Raw genomic sequence first — 9,709 nt, forward strand, 5'->3', positions numbered from 1 at the left:
TTAACAGCCTAACTTTGCGGCTGGACATTTTGGATTGGGCATTAAAATCCAAGTTGTCCTCACCATTAGTACATGTTAATAACTTGGTTCATAATTTAAGAACAGTTATTGACAAATAACCACAAGAAAGATATTTGTCTCTGTCTATTCAAGTTGTTAACTTAAATGAAGTTAATTCAGCTCTTAAAGACAATTGCTCACTCTTATATAATCACAGACATACATAATTAAAATAATGTTACTTCTATTAAATCTAATAATCCATCCATCCATCCTTCCATTTTTCATAATGCCTTATCCCAGCTGGGGTCACGAGGGGTGAAACCTATATCCCAGTCATGGTGTTGTTATGCTTAGGAAAACTATGCAAATACAACAACTAATGGAATAAACAGTGGATACATGAGAGAATCAGTAATTACAGAATTCAAATGAGGTCTTGACATACAGTTTCTGATAACATTGAGTTTATTGGTTTAGGTGTTGTGAGGCACTGAAGGAAATGTCCACCTTACTCTTTACTCTTTGGTAACACTCAAATCAATCAAATTTTACTTAATCTAATATAGAACAAGTTCCAATAAACACAATACATTTTATGTGATCGCATTGAAATTTGTAGTCAATGAGTCATAGTGGGGGCACAATGCTTCTATTGTCAAGGCAACTGATAGCTTAGCGGCTAACACAGCTACTCCACACTAACAGGCCACGAACACACTGCAGCAGTCAGGCAATTAGTAGCTACATTAGTAGCTACATGTAGGCTAAGATTTTGACCACAGGGACTACAAGATGTCAGAGCACATCAAAACCAGGTCATGAAAGATATTATTTTGAGGCATAGAACTACCTGGAATCTGGTTAAGTTCTGTTGTGAACAGAAATATTAGCGATAGCTTTATTCTACCGGATCTGGACCCAATGTCCGCTCCAGCCACTTGGAAGACGTAGAGTCAGTCCAATGCAGTACAGGTGATATTGTAGAATCTTAAACTTTGATTCCCTTACAGAGCTTGTGAGAGAACATCTCGATTATGCACTCATCTCAGTTGGTGTTCTCGACCGAGCAAAATTTGGTTTCAAGGCCATGTCTGCAGCTTACAGGTGGGGGAGACAGGCAGTTTGGGGGTAAGAACCGCTCAGAGCACAGAAGGGCAGCTATGATGCAAAGTGTCTGGCCAGGATGGAAATAGTTCCATGCCCTTCTTCATCTCCGGGAAACCCTCAGGATAATTTCAGCCCTTCCCATTAAGTACAAACAGGGTCTTAATTCCTCCTCCTCGGCCCACTCTTGTTCCTTCTACACTGACTCCAGCTGCAGTTCTGTCTACTTCTATCACTTTTCTTCACCTTTTCATCTCCTTGACATCAGTTTCCTTTTCTCTAAGCAAAGCTCTGTCCGTTCACCTGCAGAGATTCATGGCTGTGCCACGCTTTCTGCTCAGTTTCTCTCATCTGTGTTCACCTAGCAGACGCCATTGGATCATCCACTGGCAAAACATGCATACCCAAGCATGCACATATTTCTCCCAGGCTCCATTCCAAAATCTGCTTGGGCTATTTGTCAGTCATGTATCTTTCCCTTACCACATGCCATCCAGTGTGTCACCTCAGCCGACTGCTTCACAGGAATATTTAATCTTTTGATTCTCGCCATCCAAGGATCTTTCTATCGGTGAATTCTCAGCAGCTTCCATGTTTACAAAGACTTTCTCCATTCTGTTCACCCTAAACTGTAGAGTTCAGATGGACTCCCTTTATTCATCACTGCTAATCTCCATTTAAACAAGGCCAACCTCCTTTCTATCAGTATCATAAGGCTTTGTCAGCCAAAGCAGCATTTTCTTTCTCAACCTGACCTAGACTACATTTGGAACTGTCATTCTGGTGACAAATCCTTACCATGCTCACGTGATGCTGGTTCTTACCCCCAGATTCCACATCCTTCAAAACCAACCCACTTAGTTCTGCTCTGCTCCAGACCCCTTGGTAAAAGCAACATCTACAGCCTCCGCAGTTCCTCCCATCTTGCTCTGCTCTGGTGTCCTTGGAAATAAAGGAGAGTATGTTCGATAGGAACACAATACAAGGTAATGAACACTTAACTTAATATGACATCATCCCAAAAAAGGTAAAAAGCAATCCACTGGACATTGGATTGCTTCCTGTATGAAAAGCAAAATGACTTCAAACTTGGAAACAATGTCCAGTGGATTGCTTTTTAACTTTTTTGGAATGACTATGACCTGGATGACTGAGAATCTTCTCCGGCAATATGACATAATAAAAAAATCCACATTAGGATCCAGCATATGTGCAGTTAATGCAAAAAAAAAAAATAAATAAAAAATTGTGGATCTTTATAATAGGGATAACTACAGTAGAAGCCCTTTAAAATTTCCAAACTATCCTTTATGGACGCATGGCTAGTCCTTTGCTGGTTCCCTATTATTTGTTTTTAAACTTCCATCTTTGGACTGAAATATTCTTTCTGTCAAAGCCTTGTTTTGGCTGAGAAAACATGCAAATTGAACTAGACTAACAAGTCCACCACTTGGGAACGAGCAGTCGTTGAGTTCTTTGTTAGGCTGCAATACCCGCTACCTGTCTATGTCTCTCACGTTGGGGTCGTTAGAGGGAATTGTTGGCCTGGCTGAGCAGGCGAGGTGTTCCGTACCCCTGTATGGGGTCGGGTTTGCTGAAACCTCAGTCCACCCCCTTTGCTTAAAGTTGGTTTTTCCTTCAGCCTAAACAAGGCTTTTTTTTTGGTCCACTCTATAAAGCGTCTTCAAACTTAGAAACAAAGTCCAGTGGATTGTTTTTTTTTACTTTTTGGAATGACTATGATGTGAATGACTGAGAATATTCAACAGCATCTTTCTGTGATGATGTGTGGACATTAACATCTAAAGAGAAGCGTAATTTCCAGGTAAGACTCTGTAATTAAGTTAAAGGGTGGAGTCAGCCTAAAAAAATGCATGCCCAGGAGACGGCCAGTTACTGGAAGTTGGAGGGGATTTTGCTGGGGGTCACTGGGAAGTAGTCTGCCATTCGGCCAGCATTTGGATGGATGTTACTGTAGGATGATAGAAAATTGTTTTTTATGGGCTGTTTGTTCTCCACTTCAAAAATCAGCATCTCTTCAACCATGCCTGCGATAAGTATCTTTTGAAGATGCTCTCTTGGACGTTTTGACTGGATTTGACAAAACAATAGCATTTCAGCATAAAATGAATATTTTGATCGAAATTACAAATCTGCTTCCTGGTATGCCTAATTACAAATCAAACTGTGCATCCAATCAAACTGTCTTTTTTTGGGAGGAATATATAACACGTATACTCAAATTAGTAGTTACTGATTAATTTCTCATTACCCTATTTTACTTTGAAAAACCAGATCTTCTCAATGTTCTTTTTTCTGTTTGGCTGTGTTGCAATCTTGACCTGGCCAACTTCCAATGATCCGGAGTTGAGCAAAAAGTAGCTTGGCTCTGTATTTTAATGGTGAAAGATTGAGAAGACGTATGTGGGCGGGGACGTACTGAGGAGTAGTGGTGAAAGTGGAACAGTTCTCTTTTATTACCATTCGCTGCGCAAGTGCCCCGCAGGTTGTACATGAGTGGATCACATATGAAAAATAAAAGCTTTCCTGTTAGTTCAACCAAGTCTTAGCAACAGACACTTAATGGAAAGTATTATAGTAAATATATTTAAAATGAAAGCCCTAAATAAAAACAATTATTTGCACCACTTATAGCTATATTTGTCCTGCACCTGATTACGTTGGCAGGTTTACATACATACATACATACGTACGTACCCCATTGCATTGTGTGTGTTGCTTGATTTAGCAAATTGTTTTTATTTCCTCCAGATGACCTTATTTGATTACATACTCTTTCTAATATGCTTTGAGAGACATATTAAACAATGATACTGATCAATATCTCAACAAACATCTCACAATAAAAGTTACATCCCAATAAACAGTAAGAAGACTTTAACATTACTGTAAAACTAGACTGTCAACAGCCTAACTGTCAAGGAACGAGTGCACCGAAAAGTTCTGATTTTAATGGAAAGGCAGATTTAAAACATTGATTCTATGTCTCCCTAAGATGTATAACTACCGGGATATAATCAGTAATCTATGTGGTGGTTAAAGTGTGGTTGTATAGAATATCTGAGCTAATACTCAACTTTAAGAATTTACTTTTAAAAAATATAGGTTTAACGACATGTTTCTTTAAAACATTTTATATTGCTGTGTTTTGTGGTTGATGTTTTAATGTTTGTTTTTTATTGCTTTAGTTTTTTTTTTTCATTTTCTGGTCAGCTTAATTAATTCCTCATGGCTGGCTTGTGTCTAAACGATTTATCCCCATAAGTAATAAATGCGAAGCCCGCCATCAAAGTCAGCTTTGTTGGTCTCTAGGGATTCCTACAAACAATGGTTTGTGTATTTCATTTAGAGTAACTGCTGTGCGGAAAAAAAAAAAAAAAGGTCTATTACATAAGGAGGTATGAGAGTAAAACAAGACTTTGTGCATGCAACATCTTTAAGTGAAAAGAAAAATAATGCTCTTTTTGGTGAATGAATGGTTTTAACTATGTTTACATGGCCATATATCATCAAATTATCGGTTCTTTCCTAAATGCCAAAGTGTATTCCACATAAATAAACACCACAATTATTTTGAGTCTTCAGGACTGAATTTAATCATACAACATTTATCAATTTGAACCATCTACATGTATAATTTGTAGAATTTATTTGCTAATAAATATGAACTGATACAGCTGCAGTACGAACTGATGAACTGATACAAATGCAGTACTGTTCAGGCCTGTGCCTGTGTTATTTTTTTTGTCTTCAAAATGGTATGAGCTAGTCTAGTACAATGCAACAACAGCATGATAACATCTTAATAGTTAAATAAATAAAAAAAGAAAACCACAAATTTTATTTTTTTATGTGAGTAGACAAAGTTTTCCACTTGTCACAAATCTGTGCATATCACTATTTATGATATTTAAAGACAGGTTAGAGTCTTTAGAGTCTCTATTCATCGACCTGGTCCATGGTTGTAATATTATATATGTGTTAAATTCTAAAATGTACTTTTGAAATGAAAATGAGAGGGATTTATTATTATTATTTTTTTTTTTATATAAAAGAGTATTTAAAGTATTTAAATTGTTTCGGATAAAGTATTCATAATTTAGTAGTAACTGTGTAGCAGTATTTGTATTTGTTTGAGTTGATGCCAAATCTAAATGATTAACACTTGCATTTGTAATAAGATTTAGTTGTTTTCTTTTTTCTTTCTTCCTTCTCATCGATTGATGCTTGTGTGAACTTCAGGACAAACTTTAGCTTGTGCTTCCCTCAAAACACAGTTGACCAACTTTAATAAATATATACACAGTTGTGCGTGAGAGTTTACATACCCTCCCATTAAAGAAAAAATTATAAATTCATACAAGTAATTCAAATACAACAAAACTGAAAAAAGTCATAATGAATAAATATTTACCAAATAATAATTTAGAACCATAAAATATTGATTTCAATTAAGAAAAAAAATATTAAAAAACAAATTATTTTAAATGAAATAAAAATTACCTTGCTAATGAATAGTGAACCAACGTACCTTTTGACAGGTGCTGAAGTCTGACTGAATGTTTCCTAAACATTACAGAAAACATTTCAGTGATTGCCTTAAAGTGTTGCTCATCAACATTTTATCTCAGGAGCTCCATCGGGCTTGTCTAATACCCATACTTTATTAAAAGAAAAACCTGCAATGGACACAGAAATAACTTGAATATCACAAAATAATAATAAATGGAAATTCTAAGAAAATAAGCAAGTTATTAACTGTGCTACAATGGCACTATTTTGAAAAGTACACTCATGAAAAAGGCCTGGGAAAAAAACAACAATGGTACAGTTAACTTAATGTTTCATTGCACATTTGCCTCCTTTAACTGTCAATCAATCTTCTGCCCCTCTCAGCAGGTATTTTGTCCCCCTGAGCAAACTGTTTCACGTTTGACGGGTGCCTTTTCCAGATGACATGTTACATCTCCTTCCAAAAATGCTTAACAGGATTTAGTTCAGGGTTCTTTGAGGACAACTTCAAGAAGTTCAGTTTTTTCCTGATAGCCTTTCTTGGGTGTTTGCAAGACCTTATACTTGCGACTGAGACCAAGCTCTCTGACAATGGGCAGATTATTATTCTCTAGAATCCCTTGATTGTCTTGAGATTGCATTATACCCTTTAGAGATTCAAGACACAGTGACTAATAAAACAACCATCCCACAAGCTTAACAAAATCTCCATTACCATTTGGTCACACTATTTTAAGTGTTTTCTAGGGGTACCACAATTTTTTCCAGGCATATTTGATGAAGTCAGTTTTGCCACAATAATTGTGTGCAAGACTCTTCACCTGGCCAGAGTAAACAACTTCCCTTTGCGCCCAATCCTCCAGACTTCTCAAACATGCCAAAGTCACTCTTTGGAGTTATGGCCCTTTAATAACCAAGGAACCAGAGTCTCTTATTGGGCCCTCTCCAGAGCTTCTTATTGGGCCCTCTGTAGAGTCCCCTGAGCCAACACAAAGCCGGCCAGAAAACCCTGAGACCGCTCTCCACCATCAAAAGACACCTGTGCATGATGGTGGGCTTTACCCTGAACCTGAGTACAATGAACATTTCCTTATAAGGGCCCTCCAGCTTTCAAGGGCCCTCCCTTGCCAGCTGCAATGCTTCTTCATTGGTCCTCAGCTGCAGCTCCTTTTTCTTGGTCTCAAGTTCCAGAGTTGGAGATCCTGTATTTTTTCCCCCCGTTCTGATTCCAGTTTCCTGTCATAACAGCAATATAAAACTTTCATCTGTACATTGATAGACATGGCAAGATAATAATTGAAAACAATATATTCGTAAGATTATGGACACCAAAAAACAAAATAGAGACAAATAAAATATCTAAAAAAAGAATACCAAATTAGCAGTCCATTTTCTGCTTTCTATTCTTAAATCTCTGTTGGTAGCTCTTTCACAGTTCAAGAAGTTAAAACTTTAGGAAAGACTGCAGACTGTGCAGTAAATTATGTAGTTGGATTAAGTCCATCTTTTAGTCGGAAAGCTCCATAAATACTTTATTCTGAGTTTTGATCCTAACAAACTTGTTGACCTAAAACCAAATAAAGAACAATAGACACAGATATGGCATCAAAATAAAATGATTAATTTCACTGGAGACACACATTGTAACCTATGGTGCCTTAAAAAAGCCTTTTTCAAGCTATATCATTTAAAAATAAATAACTGCTACACTGCAAAAACGATCTAGAAATAAATCAATATTTCCCAAATTAAGTGTTTTTACCCTAAATTTGACTAGGTAAATGAGATGATTTGCCAATGGAATGAATTTTTTACTCTTTAATAAGATAATGAGATAATATGCACTTTAAATAAGAAATACATATTTAAAATGTAAATTGACTTGTTCAATTGGCAAAGTGTTATACCTCCACAATTCAAGAGCAAATGCACATATTTTAAGAAAAAATACTGATCTAGATTTCAATATTTTTGCAGTGTAGGCCTTTTATTTTTTTTGCTTCCTCTTACATTTCCTTACACACACATAGCCAGTGATCTAATGAGGTTACAAGGGACAAGCTTGCATGAATTAGCTGTTAAACGGAAAGGTTGAGAAGCAGATAGGTCAAATGTTAATTACAAATTGTCTCAGTTCAAAGAGAATAAAGATTGTAATTAATCCTGTATGGAACAAATTTAGCACACTAATGTACCATTATGAAGCCCACAAGTTGATGATTGGTTTCACGATCAAGCTGCAGCCAGGGTGGCAGAGATGGCAGTGGATAGATCCTTTAAATGTTAGATAGTAACATAAGTAACACTAAAAAGAGGCAAAGTTTGTGAAGCCTGGATAAACTGTCCCAACTGACGTAAAAAGAAAGCTCTGTGTTTGAAGCTTTCTCTCCCTGACGCTTTCCTGAGAGGAGATAACTTGGGACAAATTCTTTACACTGGAAAAATTATCCAGAAATAAGTAAAACTTTCTTAAAATAAGAGTATTTACCATAAATTTGAGTAGGTAAATGAGATAGTTTGCCAATGGAATGAGTATTTTCACTCTTAGAATAAGATAATTAGATAGCATGCGGTTGAAATAAGACGATACAATTGCACTTTCTTATTTTGAATGTAAATTGTCTCATTCCATTGGCAAAATGTTTTACTTTCCTCCTAAATTTAAGAAAAAGGGCACTTATTTTAAGAAAAATTGACTGATGTAGATTCAATTTTTTTGCAGTGTACATACGACTTCATAATGGGTATGCAGAAAAGGTTTGCAGCTGCCATGTTGTCACACTGTAAAGGAAATTGCTGGACTTTGAGTGGGAGGACTAGGTAGCTAGCAACCTTCTTTTCATAATGTTATTATTATCCGCTTGTTTAAGCAGTGCAACGGCACACTCAATGCTCTACTGATAAAATGTATTTTGTCGTTTTATCGTTATCTACCTTTTATCTCCTCTCTCTCTCATCTTTTCTTTTTTTCTGTTTTTCCTATCCTGTTCTACTTATATTGCAGTGTCCATATAATCTGTAATACTCCCTGCATGAATTATAATAAAGCTATTTATATGCATAAATCAAGCGTAACACTATAGCGATAGCCGTACTGCTCCACTTGTGAAAGTAAAATCTGTTGGGCTCATTTTGGCATCAAGACTATTTTTTCTTATTGCCACATTTCCAGACAGGACGCTGTAAAAAACAAAAAAAACAAAAACATAACTAATTAAATAAAAAAAAATAAAATGTATTTTGATGTGCTTGTCACAGAAGTGAAAAGCACATCACCTACATCTTGCAACTACCTACATCTTGCTAATACTACTATTAGCTTTTGCATTTAAATGCGCTCTACCAAATTTAATTTTATTCTCTCGAAGAAAAATGTTTTTTACATGGTATATTTTTGTGTCGAAAAAAGTATTTTTATTTAAATAAATAACCCCTTGATTGTGCATATGCAGGAGTCCAGACTTTTTTATTGTAGGTGTCTAGCTTTAGCATGACAGTTTTCTCTGCCAAAGTGGTTCATTCTGTAGAGCCCCCGGTTTCCAGTCAGCCATTAAGGGCGCTTCCCAATGAGGGGTGATTCCTCCAGGCATGTGTGCCACTGTAAACAGAAAGGCATGGCAGCCGAAGAGGAAAAAGTTGCAATAACAGCTTTCGTTGTCACTGTATAAATAGTAAAACAGCCTAAAAGGGTCAAAACAGTGGAGAAGAACAGAGTGAAAATGCAAGAATTTGCCAAAGAAGGAACAACGCTCATTTAAATCCCAGACCACGCTACTGCAGATAGAGAACCTTGCTAGACCACATTAGACTCGATCTGGACTTGTAAAACCTTGAACCATAATTATTAATAAACTTAATATTCTGAATTAGTTTGGGCAGAGCTTTATTAGTAATATCACCTTTGTTTACTAAATATAGCCTTTCTCACCCTTATATACAGGCTTGGCTAAAAGTTTTTAGGATGTCAAAAATATTACCACAAAGTCTGCTGCTTCAGTTTTTATTATAGCAGTTTGCATATTCTTGAGGAACTTCTAAAAAGAGCACCAATAAACATTTAGCCACAGTT

This window comes from Cyprinodon variegatus, unplaced genomic scaffold (assembly GCF_000732505.1).
Source record: "Cyprinodon variegatus isolate N-32 unplaced genomic scaffold, C_variegatus-1.0 Scaffold67, whole genome shotgun sequence".
NCBI classification, from domain to species: domain Eukaryota; kingdom Metazoa; phylum Chordata; class Actinopteri; order Cyprinodontiformes; family Cyprinodontidae; genus Cyprinodon; species Cyprinodon variegatus.